At 48.1% G+C, this 17,784-nt stretch overlaps 1 long non-coding RNA gene across 1 annotated transcript; it reads right to left on the bottom strand.

The window, feature by feature from the left end:
• Positions 1-4,056: 4,056 nt before the first annotated feature.
• On the bottom strand, positions 4,057-9,855 carry LOC140694667 (uncharacterized). The gene is made up of 3 exons (XR_012070252.1): positions 9,630-9,855; positions 8,022-8,238; positions 4,057-4,140 (listed from the first exon to the last, which is right to left on the bottom strand). It is a non-coding gene; the product is annotated as an uncharacterized lncRNA (long non-coding RNA).
• Positions 9,856-17,784: the final 7,929 nt, after the last annotated feature.

The following is a 17,784-nucleotide window of genomic DNA, read 5'->3' as shown; positions in this document are numbered from 1 at the left end:
AAATATCTTCATTCCCATTAATTAAAAAAACAAAAGCTTACCACAGGCGTGCGTGGGAAAGGTTTTGTTCTAACAAGGGAAGGGACTTGCCAAGGTCTGGCCATAGAGGGCTGGTGGGCATGCCAGGTTGATGAGGAACCAAGAGGCCGTTAGCCTCCCTTGGGTCTAAACACTGCCTGAATTCCTCCAGGTGACACTTAAATGCAGTGAGACATGGAACCATCTCAAGTTGTTAAAATATTCATGGTGAGCCATTCAACTCTCTCCTCATTCTTGGCTACGAAAGCACGATAAACACAGCTGGGAATCTCATCAGCCTGTTGGTTGGTTCACTGTCCATCAGGCGCCCCCTCTTGTAGGAGCTTTTATCATATCACTCAGGGCTGATCCATCCCAGGATTACAGCTGATTTTCTGCAGGTGGCACCACTTGCTGGTGACACGAAGGAGGCATGTTAGCCACCTCCCAAACACTGAGGCTTCTCCTGGGAGGAGCCTGCAGATCCCCAGTCCAGCCTCTGCACAATGATGCTCCTCAGTGTCACTCCTGGCTTGCTGCCCTGGCCAGAACCTCACTGGATTGTTGATAAATGTCACCCATATACCACATCTAAGCTTGGGGTCCAGATGTGATCATGGTTCTTATTTTCTTCCCATCGATGGATTGTTTGATCTTCGTGTAATCGTGTCGGTAGGAAGGCCAGTACAGCCCTCTTGGGGCCTCCCCGAGCCGCCTCTGTCTATAACTGTCCTAGCACCCCAGGGGATCGGGTCTGAAGCCTGGCACTCAGACACGAAGATGACAGCTGGAGAGACAGAAATCCACACCTGCTGTGGCTTCTGCTGAGGCTCGATGTGGCCATACAAACGGATCCCACAGGCCCTGAATTCACTTGACTCGCTGCAGGGATGCTCCCACACTGCCGCGTTCCCCCCAGAGACCGAGGGCTTTCTGCTTGTTCCGGAAGGCCCCACCCCCGAGGGGACACTGGGTCCAGTGGAGCGTCCAGCCTGCTTCCCAGCCAGCCCTTAGGGCTTTCGTGGGGCCTGGAACATCACCTAACCTCCTCTTAGGGGCCCGTTTGTCCTTTCCAGCCAACAGACCTATGTCATAAGCACTTTAACTCACCTGAGGGTGTTTTCCTCACTTCAGGGGCAGTGAGGACTGGGTTTCTTCACACTCCAAGTGCCCCCGTTCTGGATGAAGACAGTCTGGCTCTCCCCCAAGTCCTGCAGGTCCGGGCCACACCTGCTGCTGGTCACTGAGTCTGTGCTGTGTTCTCTTCCAGGACAAGAGGTGCACTTTGCCCCCTGCCCCGCCCCCACCAGCGGTAGCAGAGGCGGCGAACACCCAGGTGAGCTGGGGCCTGAGACCGTGCCTGCAAATCAGTGCCCCAGAGGCCTCTGGTGACTAGAGGGACCACGGGGCAGAAGCCAGCATGCGAAGGGAGGAGGAGGAAGGTTCAGGATAAGGAGATGAAAGGGGGAACGGATAGCACCGTGAGGACCACGACCATGAAAGGGAAGAGAAAAGACAGTGAAAGCTGGAGCGGTGTCGGCGTTAAAAGCTGTGGGCTTTTTTAAAAAATTTTATTAATTACCAATATATATTGACAGATTTCTTATTTTATTAAAGATTATGTGCCATGTCATATAACAGGATATAGTATGATATTATTTATTAAATTATACATAATAGAAGATATACTAGCATATTATGTTCTGTTTATTTATTAGCAGATAGTATATAATACATATGTAGGTGTTTATATACGTAATATATAATTCATGCACCTATATAACATATAACCCATAACAAATAATGTAAGATTATGATTAATGTATAATATAACAAGATTACATAACAATAATGATGTAATATTATCCATTGTATGTCTTGGTTCATGAAACATTCTCATCGTAGGTGACTGTCAGAAGTATTTATGTATTAAAATTAGTATTATAAGACACAGCTATGAACATATCACCCAGCATCATAACAGGAATATTGACAGTGACATACTGTGTCCTCTTTCCCTATCATGCACTTGGCCTACTCTCACAGGAAGTAACCAGCATCCTGAATCCTGGCTTACCATTCTCTTGTGTTATTTTCACATACACAATACTTAAGATCAGTTAAAACAAATGAACTGCAGGTACATGCAATGAAATGAATGAATCACACACTCTATGTTAAATTAAAAAAGTAAGCCGTAGAAGGTAGCCTATAGTGTGCTATGCTTTTAACTGTGTATATATATGTCAACTAAACTCACTAAATTAAGAACAACTACAGCTAGAGTCCAGGTGGGAGAGAGACACATAAAAGGTGAGGTGAGCAGATTTGCTGCAGGTGAGCGAGTTCCTTTCCAGTGACATGTCATTCTCTCTGAAGAAGGAGGCAAGGCCATCTGCTGGGAGTCAGGGAAGAGACAGAGGGAAGCTTAGAGTTGTGCAGAGAGCAGAGAATGTTGACACCACTGAGTGATAAGCGGGGAAATGTGCTCACTAGAGAAATCCTGGAGGACTGCCTGGCAGTGGCAACATGGTGGGCATTGATTTGTAGTCTTAGAAATCTGTGCTGGGAGAGCCTGTTGCCTGCAGGCTCAGAACAAATAGAGCTGGGTGAACCGAGATGGAAGTCGTCCTGGTGAGGAACTGAAAAGATCAAGGGTCAAGGGGGTTTTGTTTGTCGTAAAGAGAGGGCTGACTGTGGATGCAGAGCTGAAAGGTGGGGAAGTGGAAGTAAGAGGAACGTGGACAGGCAGGATAGCAGAGGAGTCAGCGCTTGATGTCCCAGTGAGGGTGAAAGAGGGCCAGGGAGGCTGGTGGAGAAGCAGCCGGACGGCTAGAAATGGGCATTTCAAGGAGAGAGGCTTGACTCTGGAAGGAGACAAGCCCGGGTATGAGCCTGGGGTTAGGGTGAATGGGGGGGTGGCTGGCTCAGGCTGACGGAGAAGACGACCCTAAAATGACCATACTGGGTGGTGGAGGGAGAATCAACTTTGAAGTCTTGCTGGTATGAGGTGAGGCAATACAGAGCTGGTGGTCCAGGTGCTCCTTACTGAGGCAGATGAGCAGGGAGACCAGGGTGGCAGGCACTTCTAGGAAAGGATCTGGGTTTTCCAGGAGCTCCCAAGAGAGGAGGAGCAATGATCTGAAGGTGGAAAGTGAGCACAAGGAGGTCAACCCAGGCTCCTGATCAAACGGGGGTGTGTGGGGGGCAAAGTGTCAATTCCAGAGATGGTTACCCAGGAAGCAGGGACCACGGGTGAAGTGAGGGGACACTCAGAGAAGAGAGGGAGGAAAGTCTTCTGGGTGTAGGGGGAAGAGAGGCCCCAGGACAAAGGAGCACAGAGGCACAGTGATGAGGATGGACTGGCTCTATGGTGACACTGAAGGTTTGGCTGGATCTTTGTCCTGAGGGCTTAGTTTGGGGGACTACTGGCCTTATGAGGACTCCCCTCTCAGCAGCCTTCACATAGGCTCTCACTACTGAGAGCTGTGTGGCCACAACTGTTCCTGGAGGGGCTCTGCCTCCATCTTCTCTTATCAGACTTTCCTGCCCAGCCCCTGACTGCCAGCGAGGGAACCTGGGCCTCGCAGCTGCTTCCCGTGGAGGGACACTGGCTCCTCGGAGAAGCAGGCTGATCTCACTTTTCTCCGTAACCCATGGCCTAGCAAAGGGCCAGCCCATGTTTGGGCCATGTAGGGGCTCAGATACTTAACGAACTAACTCAAAGCAGAATAATAGCAGAGCTGGAGGAAGTGACCACTGAGCTCACAGAGTTCACTGCCCACACCCCCATTCTACAGACGAGGAAACAGAGACCAAGCAGTGAAGCAGCTTTGGCCAAGGTCACGCTGCTCTTAAATGCTGGCCTGTGTCGGGCATGCCAAGTGATGAGCTGCAGTGAAGGGGCTGAGAGGGGGCTCTGGGGCTAGACAGCTTGGGTTCAAGTCCCAGCTCTGCCATTTATTAGCTGTGTGATTAATGAATGTCCTTATCTTTAAAGTGGAACTCATAGTGGTGCCTCCTCATTGGATTTTCGTGAACACAGCGTTCCTGGAACAGCAGGACAGAGTTCTGTAAGGGTTTGATGTTGCTTTGGTTACTACTATTATCACCAAGTGAACCCTGAAATGAAGAACAAAGGCAGCAAGAATTTTTATTTTAAAGGGTTTTAAAATCCTCTGATGAATGATTCATTCCATCTATTCAAGTTTGCATTTGAGCCTTATTAACATCTACACAATGGATGACATTTGAGGCAATCTTGCTTCATGTCTTTAATTCTCATTTTCGACACAGGCTATTTAACAGGCAGCAGTTTCTTTTCCAGGAAGAGGGACAAAAAGTTAAAAATGACTCAGTGCCTTTCGGTCACAAGTGAGTTCGTTGAGACCTGTCAACCCAGCTTTGGGGAAGTGCCTGCTCCCACTGGGCTCGCTGAGCTGCCCCACGGCCTCCAAGGGGCGCTGTACCCCCACACGAATCCAGTCTCTTGGTTCCTATCTATTCTTCAGATTCCTCAAGGGCTGCCCATGCCCCAGGACCCCATCTTTCCTACCAGCCTTGGCTGCTGGATTCCAGGACACTATCCTGGGTCTCAACCATCATCTGTTCCTATGACTGCCCCACTACTCTACATTTTGTCCTTCAAGTGTGGGCTCCTGTGGCTCGCCACACAGCAGGGGTCTCCCCGTCCTCCACCTTGGGTAACTGCATCGTCCTGCACGGTGCCTAGCGAAACCGTGTGGAGGCAGGAAGAATACAGAATAACAGGTGCTTAGAGGGGCTGCCTTTCCCACTGCAGGGAAAGCTTTTCCCAGCTGGTTATTCACAGTTGCTGAAGCTGTGGAATCTCAATCTCACCAATTTAATGGGCATCATCACTAATTACAAAAGCAATCATTTCTTCAGTAGCAAAAGGAGAAAAGACTGTGTTCCCCACCTCCAACTTTTTTCCTCCACCTTCAGATGTTTCTCATCTCTGGGCAAGGGTAGAAGGCAACTCACAGAATATTATTTTTAAATGTCTTTTTCCACTCTGAAGATTGCTTTCCCAGAACAGATGAAGGCTAGAATGGTTTAGCATTCCTGGACTGAGTATTCAGAGGCCTGGGGAGGAGGGGGGAGGTGAGATAACTAAGCAATATTGAACCTAACAGAGACATTAAAAGTTCTATTCTAAGCAGAAAGGAAGCAGGATGCTATAGAAACAGGACAACCATAGTTGGAAATGCAATAACGAGTTACAAGAGAATAAACATAAAGATGTAAAAATGAAAAAGGACATCAAAATAAAAAAAGGAGGGAATGGGAGAGGTGAGCAAGAAAATATAGATTTTTTTCTTTCTTTTTTTTTCTTCGTTATTCTTAGGATGTGTTGGAGCCTACGTGATTATCAGTCTAAAAGAAATAGATATAGTAATATGTTGATATATTTGAAGAATAAGGTAACCACAAGTCAAAAGCATGCAATATAGTCACAAAAAAACCAAAAAGAAACAAACTCAAAATGGCTTAAAGACTTAAATATTAGACAAGCCACTATAAACTTCTCACAAGAAAACATAGGCAAAACATTATATGACATACATCTCAGCAATGATTTCCTAGGGCAATCTAAGCAACCCAAGCAACAGATATAAAAGCCAAAATAAATAAATGAGACCTAATTAAACTTATAAACTTTTGCACAGCATTAGAAACCATAAGTAAAACAAAAAGACAACCTATGGAATGGGAGAAAATATTTGCAAAAGATGAGACTGACTATGGCTTAATTTCTAGACTATATAAATAGTTCATACAACTTAAAAAAAAAATAAACAACCAAATCCAAAAATGGGCAGAACAACTAAACAAGCAATTCTCCAATGAAGACATGTCGGAGCCAGCCGACAATCGATCAGGTCCAGAAATCTGTGCTGCAGGACTGAGAAAAGAAAGACAAGACTAAAAGGAAGACAAGACTAAAAGGTGGGGGAGAGGGTCTCACTCTAGCCCGCAAGACGCTAGGTCAAGAGTGGACCTCGTGTTTATTTCCAGCAGTTGATTTATATGCTTTTAACCCATAGGCAACAGTATCGTAGGTAACGGTATTGTTTTTATGATCTCTTAACAATGTGTACTAAAATCAGTAACTTGTGCATAGTTACATACACCATTATTGTTTATATTTCTCATCAATCAAGACTAACCGTTCCCCAAGAGCTAACATCATTGATTACTGTTATTGTTCCTCTAGGCTAACATCGTGATTTGTGTATTGGTAACTCAGGTGATTGTCACTAAGATCACTAACTTATGTAACTTGTGTATTGGTAACTCAGGTGATTGTTACTAAGATCACTAACTTGTGTGACCTGTATCTCTCTTTCCAGAAGCCCCTGTTCTTAATAACTCAATGGCATCAAGATGTTTTTCCGACTCCAAATGCACCTGCTGTTTTTCTAACAAAGGGGTGGCGGGACAGAGATTGTCTTTGCTCAGTCAGCCTTAGAGCCTGACGCCCTGCACTCTGGGAGTTTAGGCCCAGTTTCTGTGCTCGGCAGTCCCAACCTCAGAGCCTGGCACCCCGCACTCTGGGAGTTTAGGCCCAGTTTCTGTGCTCGGCAGCCCTCAGGTCATGAGTGGCCCCCCGCAAAGACACACAAATGGCCAATAGGCATATAAAAAAATGCTCAATTTCGCTCAATTATCAGAGAAATGCAGCTCAAAACTGCAATGTTATCATCTCACACCAGTCAGAATGGCCATCATTCAAAAGTCCACAAACCATAAATGCTGGAGAGGTGTGGGAAAAGGAAACCCTCCTACATTGTTGGTGGGAATGTAGTTTGGTGCAGCCACTGTGGAAAACAGTAGGGAGATTCCTCAAAAGACAAAAAAAAAAAAAAAAAAACTTATCACCTAATCCAGCAATTCCACTCCTGGGTATATATACAGAGGGGACCTTAATTCCAAAAGATACCTGCACCTCAATGTTCACAGGAGCACTGTTTAAAATGGCCAAGACATAGAAGCAACCTAAACGTCCACTGACAGATGACTGGATAAAGATGTGGTATTTAGATATAACAGAATATTACTCAGTCATAACAAAGAAGGAAATAAGGCCATTTACAGCAACTTGGAGGGAACTAGAGATTATCTCACAAAGTGAAATAAGTCAGACAAAGACAAGTATCATATGATATCATTTATATGTGGTATTTTAAAAAATGATACAAATGAACCTATTTATAAAACAAAAACAGACTCACAGACTTATAAAGCAAACAGGAGTTTGGGATTAACAGATACAAATTAGTATATGTAAAACAGACAAACGACAAGGATTCACTGCAGAACACAGGGAACAATATTCAGTATCTTGCAACCTATAATGGAAAAGAACCTGAAAAAGAATAGACTATATATATGTACAACTGAATCACTATGCTGTATACCTGAAACTAACAAAACAGCTGTATATCTGAAACTAACAAAACATTGTAAATCAACCACATTTCAATTTAAAAAAATTGATAAGCTTTAAATACCTTTATTCAAAGAAAATCTTGAAGTCTACCCTCTTACAAAACTTAAAATGTGTAGCTTGAGCAGGACCAAATTATACTGGATGGGCAGTTACATACCTTCTCCAGCACGTGGCCCATGCTACACACACATCGTGTTTTCCTACAGGTAAGAACAGCCCTGAGTGCACAGGGAGCGAGTCCTTCTGGGACAAGGTCTGTGGCAGTGGCCTCCTTGTCACCGCTCCATCTCACCAGGAGTCCAGGGTTTTCAGAGGTGAGGGGACATAGAGCTCATACACTTCAAATTGATTTCCCGAAAAAACTATGGAAAAACCAAATTCACCTGCAGTGTGGGAAATATGAGTAAGGCCCCTAAGCAGACTGACAAGCCCAAAGTAAGATGGCCCGATGTTCAGATCGGAACCAGAACAACGACCACCTGGCCCCAGTTAAATGACCACAGCCTCACCTGCAATGAACTGCTCATACTCAATGTCAGGGATGTTTCTGTTGAGACTTGGGAGGTCAAAGGAGTCGGACCAGGGAATCCAGACCTGGTTGATGTTAGGGCTCTGCCAGTGGTAGAGGTGGCCCCAGTACCGGCTCCTCCATCTTCAGCAGGGTCTTCAGGAGGAAGGCAATGTGGATGCAGATGTTCCTACGGAGGCTGAAGCCCTCTGGAAGGTTGAAGTCACACAGAAGGTACCTGGCAGGGAGCAAAGGAGAGCGGGTCTTCAGGGCCAGGCCTCTTCATAGGAATCCCGGCTTAGATAGAACAGATACAGTGGGAATCCCTGCACAGCCCATGGCCTAGACTCCACACACATTCAGCAGCTCCTGGTTTGTGAAGTGGAGGCACTGCCCGCCCATTTCCATGTGGCCAATTACTTCAAGTCTGGGAGCAGTTGCGGAAGACATCTTGGCGTCCGTCTAACACCACTAAGCACCTGACTATCACCTGAGCACCCGTTCTCCAGGGGCTCTCAAAATTCTTGTTCTACAGAACCCTATACACTCTTAACAATTACTGAGAATCCCAAAAGTCTGCTATTTCTGTGAGTTAAATCTATCAATATTTCCTGTGTTAGAAGTTGAATAAGAAGTTAGAAAAAGTGCATGCATTCACTTAAAAATATTAACAATCTGCTGTATGTTACCATTAATACTCAAACAAAATATAATTGTATTTTTCAAAACAAAACTCATTAGTGAGAAGAATAGCAGTGATTTTAATTTCTGCAAATCTCTTTTGGACTGGTGAGAGCTGCATTCTCCTATCTGCCTCTGCATTCCGTTTTTAGATATCACAGGCCAAGTTTTCCCTGGAAAACCCCACAGGGACTCGGGAGAGCAAGAGTGTGCAAAAGGCAGGTGACATCCCAGCGTTTCTATGAAAATGGTCCTGCACCTCAGGGACCTTGGATACACTTTGATAACTGCTGCCCTATCCTAGGTGAGACTCTTCTACACTAGAGCCAGGCAAGGGTCCTGGATTCTGTAATGAGTTACCGCCACCACACCCCTCCCTTCTCTGTGTGTTTCTCACAACCTTCATTACTGCAGATGAGGATGTAATCCTCAGCCAGGGCCTCTAATCCCATAAGACTACTAACTTCAAGAGAGAGGGTCCCATCTACCATCCCTACACCCCGCATAGTTTATTTTGAGTTAAGCCCTAGATAACTGCTTATCGGCACTGACCCTTTTGTCTTATTCCTGAGGTTGATTGAGGGAACCAATATCTGGAATGAACTGAAATTTCCCTGCAGATAAACAAGGCTGATAAACCACCCCATTCCAACATCTGATTCTGGGGCTCTTCAAAACCCGGGTAAGGCCCCGCTTCATCTAAGATGGGTTCTCCGCCTGCCGTTCCCCGGGGGTTCTGGGAGGCCACGGCCACCAAGGGAGACCCAGACTCGAGGCCCCAGCCCCAGGGCCTAAGGGGGAGGAAAGCTTGAGGCTGTGCCCAAGCCCTGCCCCGCCCCGCCCCAAAACGCTCCCGGGCACCATAGCCCTCCCAGGCCACCACCCCAGCCCCGGTCCCACCACAGTTCACGTCCACCGGCCACTCTGACGGCGCGGACGTACGTTTACCTTCTGTGGGACGCCGCCCCAGACAGGATGTCCGCCGCCTACTGACCAAGTCAGAACTAGTCCCCCGGCCAAGCAAGCCGCCAACCCCAGCAGCAAGCACCGCCATGGTCCCAGGCAGCTACACACTTCCGGAGCCCGCTCCCCGCCCCAGAAGCGCACTGTGGCCCGTGAGGAGAGCGGCGCCTGTAACCATGGCAACGCCGCAGGGCCCTCCCCTAGCGCTTGCGTCGTGCATTCTCCCGAGGCTAGACGTGCGAGGGCAGAACTTGCGGAGCCAATGGGAGCCAGTTCACGGCCAGCACGGGGGTGGGGGGAGGCTTATGGGACAGCTGAGCGGGGCCGGGGAGGGCGGGGCCGCGCGGACATCCTCACCTGCAGGTGGCGCCGGCCGGGGGCTGGGGCGGTGCTGCCACCAGTGGGCGGGGCAAGGGGCAGCCAGGCAGCCGGGCAGCGGGGCAGCGGGGCAGCGGGGCGGGGGCACCCTCACCTGTCTGTGTGTGGGGATTAGCCTGGGCTCCGCGGCCTCCCCTTGCACCGGACGTGGACCCAGGCTGCCGGTGGGCAAGACAGAGGACTGAGCCCAGGCACTCACGGCTGGCCAGGTAGGGGCACCTGAAATGCAGATCTGCCAGGCCCGCTGCCGGCCTTGAATACGCGTTGCTAGGCAGTTTCCATGAAGAAGGCATCTGTCATAAGGGGGGAGGTAGGGCTGGGGTGCCAGATGCCGGATTGGGTGCAGTCTCAGAGGAGAGACACGGTGAGAGATCGCAGAGCGGCCTCTGTGTTGGCTGGGCTAAGAGTTTGGGTTATAGGGTGGGGGTGGTGTGTGCCTTGCTCTGTGGTCTCCCCAAGAACCCTCACTCCAGAGCAAGGGGCTCTGCTCCCCCCACACGTCACTGCACTCCCTGCCTCCCACAGCACCACCTGGGGTGTTGTCATGCCAGGGCAGGGAAGGCCCAGGGAAGGGGCTCAATCAGGGGGAGGGGCCACTCTGTAGGGATGCTGGACCTGATAGTGATGCGGTGCTTCGGAACTCCCCTGGGATGGGTTTCTAACCAGTGGGATGGAAGGGCCTCTCCTTCCTGGGGTGCAGTTGGGGAAGCTAGATCCACCATGAATGTCAGCCCTGAAAATGGAGGCTGCACTACATCCATTCCTGGAACGAAAAATCAGGACCCTCCGGCCAAGGTGACTAAGGAAGTCATTCAGCAATGTTCGGGGTCCCCAGTTTAGGCTTTCAATTAGAGTTGAGCGGCTCAGGAGGCCAGAACCCTGTCCGTGGCTCCAAGAGTAGGCTTTCTGCTGGGGGACAGGATCCTCACAAACACCTGTGTCTTTGTGGGTCACTCCCCTCTGACAAGCTTGGAGGCAGGGTGCAGTTGTGGGAAATCGTGTTTCCATGAGGAGAGGACCACCAAGTGGTGGGGGCACAGGAGACAGTGAGAAAGAGTCCCGCAGCCTTTCTGGAATCAAAAAACTAGCAAATGTGGAAAAGTGCATAATTTGTTTTATTGAACAGGCTGCTTATGTACGTTTGGAGGGCCGGGTTCAAGGACTCTGCATCCCTCCCGGACAATAGCCTCAAGAGTAGAGCAGACAGAGTAGGAGGAGATGTGGGGTTTCTCCCAGGAATGAGGCAGAACAGGGATTTCTGCAGATTTGCAAAGACAGCCCAACCACTGAGCACGGGGTTACAACCCCACGTGACCCTTGTCGTGTTTGGGCTCTGGGTCTGGCCTGATCATGTATTATTCCAGGTGAGTTCCAGAAACTTAGAGCGTAGAGTTAGAGGGGCTGAGCTTGGAACCCGGTGTGGAGACAGAGGGTCCATTATCCTGAGTCCCCTCAGCCTAATCACTGTAGCTGAGTTCCAACACCACCCAGGCCCCCAGGGTGGCCGTGGAGGGAGAGCAAGCCTGGCAGGTGACCCAGGGGTCCCACTGCTCTTCCCCTCCCTTATCTTTGTTCCCTTTCTCCCCGGAAGGTGTGATTGTCTCATGTCATGGTGACAAGCCATCTCTCTTCTCTGTCAGGTGGGGTCCCCACTCCCGCTCAGCCTTCTCTCTGCATGGATGCTGAAGGACCAGGCTCACTTGAAGTTCTGAGCTTGAGCAGTAAGTTGGAAACAAAGAAACCAATGGAAACAAAGAAACAAGTCATTGTGGCAAAGCTCCCCACCACAGAGAAGCTGCCCTGAGTGGAAGGGAGAGTGTGGGCATGCCCATTTGTTTCCTGTCTCCCAGTGCTCTTCATTTTCTTATTACAGACCTGCATGGTTACAACAAAATGATCTGCAAAACTGAAAATATTTACTCTCTGGTTTTTACAGAAAAGGCTGACCAGCCTCTGGTTCCCATACCGGTCAAGTGATTGGAGTACCTTTCCAGTTTGCAAACATCTGGGCAGACCCAGGTTTACAAAATTCTTTAAGAGTAGTTACGGAGTTTTGCTTCTAAACATTTTTTACTGCTGTATACTTCTGAGCTGAGGTTGTGCTGTGTAATTCTTAGCCGGGATTTTCTTAAACTGTTTCTCGTTTCTTATACCAGACACCCCTAAATTCCAAGGGGAATGGGATGTTAAGGAAGCCATGGAATTTAGGAAAAAGTTACAGATTTAATTTCCACATAAGCATTGATGTATCTCCATCCTAGGCAGTATCGGTTCTGCGGTTATTGATAGGGGAACTAAATAGCAACCAAATTTATAGAAAATAGTGGGTCATTGGGTACACAAGTTCTTCTTTTCAACATTTTTGTAATGTTTACAGTTTAAGATGACCATTCCTGAGAAACAGGCAGCCTCTTAGAATGAAATAGCATTTTCCCTGAACTATATTCAATTTTTATTTTGTAGACAGCAGGAAGGGCAATCACACATCCAACACTTGGGGACCTCAAAGATAAAATGTAACTTTCTGAGAGCACACTCCCCCCGTCTCCCCCTGCTCTTTTCACTGTCCCATTGTCACTGAAGGCTCTTTCGTAACTCCTGCTCCTGACTCTAGTAGCTCTTCCTCCTCGTTCCTCAGCTGGTAAGTTTACTTTTCTACTTTGACCAAGCAAACTGAAGCCAACAGAAGAGAACTTTCACCAGCAACTCCCAGCACATCCTCTCGCCTTCTGATGTCTGTGACCACACTCTCGCTGCCCCACCTCTTATTACAGGTGACATCGAAAGCCAGATCATCCAAAAGTCGCCATGGGGGCCACCCATCCAATCTTCTCCGGGCTGTCACTCCCACATCCATCCTCTCTGTCACTACCTCGTCTATTTTGTTCTTCTGCTAGTTGTCTCCTATCAGTATATAAAAGTCCATCCTCTTAAAAGAAACGAACAGCACTCCTTGACCCTAATTCGCCCCCACCAATTGCCACCCCATGTCTTTGCAGCAAATCTTTAATGAGTAGTTTAAATTCAATGTCTGCATATTCTCTTGAGCCATCCAATTTTGCACCCACTCTGGCTGTTCCCCTGATCCCTTGCTCTATGGAAACTGCTTTGTCAATACCATCAGTGACCCCACGTTGCTAAATATAGTGGTCAGTTGTTAGTCTTCATCATGCGTGGCCCTTTGGCAGCATTTGACCCAGCTCTTCCATCACTCCTCCCCCGTGTTTCTGCCTTACTTGGCCTCCAGCCCATCACTCTGCTTTCGACCCACTGGCTGGTCTTTTGCCAAAGTCTCCTCTTTTTTCCAAACATTTAATGCGAATGTGTCCCGGAGTTAGGTCCTGCGATACCTTTGGTGGAAGTAACCAGAATTGGAAATTGACATGCCCTCAATTTCTCGATATGTCCAAAACTCCCTGATTGGTCTTTTCCATTTGGAACTCTCTCCCTGATACTCATAATCTTTTTCTTTCATTCATCTTGCTTTCACATTCATACATGTGTTCTACTGTGTAAATTACTTTTCCAAATTTTGAATCAGTCCATACATATCATGTAAAATGCTCAGATCTCTATTATTTCCACTAAGACGCTCATTCTACCTTAGAACCTTTCTGCATTTCTGTATTTATATTAATAAAGTGAATAGTATTTCTACAAGCCCCATAGTTAAACAGTGTGTTTGTTTGGAGCTATTATGTAACATGAAATAATGATACATCAACATAGTCCTTTTTCATTTAATTTTATATAGCACCAAGATGAGGTTTTTGCATTGAAGACTGGTTTTATTGAAATTTTACCTATGTTATGGACAGTCAGTTTATGTGAAAACCCTCATTTCTCCCCTTTTCTGATATATTTTCCATTTGGCTATTTTAACATATAACTTGGCATGAAATAAAATTCCAAATTCATTCACATAATAAAATTAATACATTTAAATTATATTTTTTAAAGTTAAAAAGAAAGAAAAAAAAAACCCAGACTCCTCTACCTATTAGGAATTTTGGTAGCAATATCTTATAGGCTCCTTAACCATGACATTGAAGAACTGAGCTGATTCTAGCCCCTTTCCACCTGCTCAACCCCATCTTGTCCTATCCCCTGTGGATGGAGAGGACATCCATCCCATTTTCCAGGTCCAGATGTTGGAACCATGTTCTTTCTCTCTCTTTCTCTTAAACACACACACACACACACACACAGCAAATCCATCTTGTTAGAAAATTATGGCTACTTTGTCTTCATTAACAACCTACTCCCTGTTCTCCACCCTCCTAGGAGCCACCTTCAGCCACTTCTTGGACACCAAATAGCCTCCTTCTTCCATCTTTGCTTTTCTACAATCTCATCCACACAGAGTCAGAGGGAGCCTATAAAAGCATACATTGAGGGGGTGGGTGTAGCTCAGTGATAGAGCGCATGCTTAGCATGCATGAGATCCTGGGTTCAAACCACAGCACCTTCACGAAAATAAATAAATTACCCTCCCCACCAAAAAAAACCAAAACAAAAGCATAAATTGGACATCACCCATCCCATCAAAATTCACTAAAAGGGTCACCATTTCATTAGGATCCAAAGTCGTCCCAAAGTCTTCCAGGACCCGGCGTGCTCTGCCTCTCCGCCCACACTCTCCCCCTCAGTCTGGGGGCCTCTGGCTCCGGCTCTTCCTTCTTCCTCCAGATCTATGCTGCTTCAAGTTCATTACTCCGTGAGATCTGCCAGGATTGCCTTGTTCCCTCCTGTCTGCCTCGCACCCCACCGCCATCACCTGAGTTTGCTCATATCACTCGTATTTTTCCCCAAGCTCTTGCTACCCCCAACATGCTGCCTGTTTCCTCTGCTAAAACTCTGAGCCCCCAGTGATGGGGAGTCGTGTCTATTTTGTTGAATAATAAAGCCCAAGAGCCTTGAGAACGGGTCTAGTTACTAGATTCCCAAATGTATTAGGAGCTTACACAGATTTGCTGAATGAATGCAGAGGTCCTGGTCCAATCTGATGGAGCACTTCTGTATCCTGCTCAAAGAATAACTCTCCTTTCCCCCTGAGAGGGGGTGACCACTTCCTTGGTGATCAAAGGCAAGGTCTATTTTCTTTATGCTGTTAACCTTAGGCGGGGAGACTGGGGGATCTTCATTTATATTTTAAAATTTGATTCACTCTGTAGTTTGTCTTCTGTCTATGTATTCTTTTGAGAAACCGTTTATGAGTGATCATTCTTCCATCACATTGAACAGGATCCAGGGGCAATTACCAAGCCTGTTCCATCGGACATCCTGTGTGTCATGTCCTGTGACCCAGTGGATGCTCAGCACATAAGTGAACCGACAGGAGTGAGTGAAGAGATGAGAGCATCTCATTATTGTGGTGGCTGCACTCTGTCCGATGCCTTGAGATTTGGGGAAAGGTTAACAAGTGCGGAGGTGTGAGGGCAGGGCCTCTGTGCTCTTCCTGAGTGCTCTGGCCTTACCCATTCCCCCAGACCCCTCTGGGCAGCCAAGCCCAGGAGCTGGGCTACCGGCGATTGTGCTGATCACTAATCCACCTCACCCAAAGTCCGGGGGTAGGAGCGACCAGCACAACTGATTATAGACCCTGGAGTCAGGTCCTTGGAGGAATTCCTCACTGAATGATGTTTTGGACCTTTTATTTTTCTCTATAGCCTTCAGCTGAAGAAAAAGATTGCCTTAGATACATGAAAGGTGAGGACACCTACTATCCCCATGGAGCCCTGGTGGGGCTGGGAGTGTGCTGTTTGTACAGCCCGTGGGCTTGTGTTGCTTTGGGCATCCCTGTGCCTGAATTCCTGCAGTACACTCGGTGGTAAGGATGGGGGTGCCTGGAAGGGAGGGAATAGGGTTGGGAGACTGCACAGCTGGGGTGATGTTAACCTGGGGTGAGCGGGAACCTGCTGATGCATGGCATCTCGATGTAGGGAACTCTCCACACTCAGAGGGGTTCCCACTCCCGCCAGGGCCCTTTGATCAGGGTGCTGGGCTGTCAGCACAGCAGGGTCCCTGTGAGGATCATGGTGCCTTCAGGCAGTGGGAAGTGGGGGGTCAGTGGCACCTAATGTGTTTCCTAATCTGCAAAACTGGAATGATGTTAACCATCCCCCAGGTTCGTTGATGGGCTGCGACACACTAGACAACCAGGAGCTAGAATTCCTCTGTCCGGATTGTTTTCCTTCCTTCCCACTATTTACTCTCACAAGCTCAGTCTCTCTGTCTCTCTCTCTTTCACTTGTAACATTCTCTCCTGCTCTGGTTTCATTTGATTCCCACCCTCTTCCCAATCCCCAGATGAGTGAAATTAATTTCTGTGTGTCAGTTCCAAATTCCCGGGAAAGATGCTCTGTCCCCTCTGGATTTGTTGTCCATCCAATCAGTTGCAGCCAGAGGAGAGTGTCCCTCTGTGACCAGAGCAGGGGCTCTGCCCAGCCACCCAGCCACCACTGTGGGAGCACATAGCTCTCCGAGGAGGAGGTACTGGCTGTGACTTGGTGTCACTAAGTGTGAATTTATGTCTCCCCTTGCCCCACCTTCATCCTCCTAAACAAAGATGAAAATTAAACATTCCTGAGATTTGTGTCATGGAACACTCAGGGTGGGGGCTAAGAGGGCTGGATTCCCTGCTGAGTGTAAGGGGCTGCAGTGACTCCCCAATGAGAGCTTGTGAAGGGAACAGCACCAGCCCCACCAGACACTTAGGGCGCTGAGTCTGCGTGACATTGAGCCAGGCTTCTGACCACAGCTCAGGGGTCTGGTCCGACTAGTTAGTCTCTGAAACCAACCAGCTTTGGATTCCTCAATCCCTCCATGAGGTTTTACCTGAAGCACCAACTTCTGTATCTCTGAAGACAGATGATGAGGACCCTTCACATAAGGCATTTACACAGCCCTGTGCGGGAATTTGTGCTGCATGGTCTGCCCGGCGAGCTGACCGAAGTTGGTATTTTACTGATCTTAGAAATAGTCTGGTTTCCTGATGCACTTTTTCACTTAACAAGCAACAGAAGCAACCTCTGTCTGATAAAAGCAAAAAGGGACTTAATGAAAAGATACTGGGAGGTTGCATGTAGTTGCCTAGACCAGAGCCGACCCGGGGGCCGTAGGAGATGTTGGGGAGCCCTAGGCAGCAGGCTGGGCAGGGTGTCACCGGGCCCCCTGCTGCCCCAGCAGGGACCCCCTCCTCCTGACCCTCCACCTCAATGCAGGTTCATGTCCCTGCAGGGCCAGGTAACACTGAAGCCACCAGCACACACCTCAGTGGGGGAGTTGGCCCCGGCTCAGCTAAGGGCGTGCCTGGTGTGGGGAGAGGCCCAGTTAGAGGAAGGCGGGTCCCCTACTCTTCCGAGTTAAGGTGCAAGTCAGTGCCGGTCACTCAGGGGAGCCAGGGTGGTCTGACCTCATTGTGGTGACTATGCCGTCTGAGTTCACTTATTAATTTTTAGGTTGGAAGGCCCAAGAGGGAGAAAAATTGGAGGTTCTAGTACTTATTTTATATTTCCCATGTACCAGGTATAGTAAGCAAGCCACTTGGGACAAGGCCCAGAGCAACCACGTTAATAGGCCACGGAGCAAGTCATGCAGTCAGGCCCCTGCAGCCCCGAAACCCATGTCCTCATCAGCTCCGTAGTTACCAGTGGATGTTGTAGGGATTTATGGGACTGTGTGCTCCTGTGGGGGCAGGGATGTGTGTGTTTAAATCCACATCTTCAGAAATTCGGCTAGAACCACAGCCACTGATTGTCTG

This window comes from Vicugna pacos, unplaced genomic scaffold (assembly GCF_048564905.1).
Source record: "Vicugna pacos unplaced genomic scaffold, VicPac4 scaffold_77, whole genome shotgun sequence".
Classification (NCBI taxonomy): Eukaryota; Metazoa; Chordata; class Mammalia; order Artiodactyla; family Camelidae; genus Vicugna; species Vicugna pacos.
The sequence above is the reverse complement of the archived record's forward strand: the minus strand, read 5'-3'. Positions and strand labels throughout refer to the sequence as shown.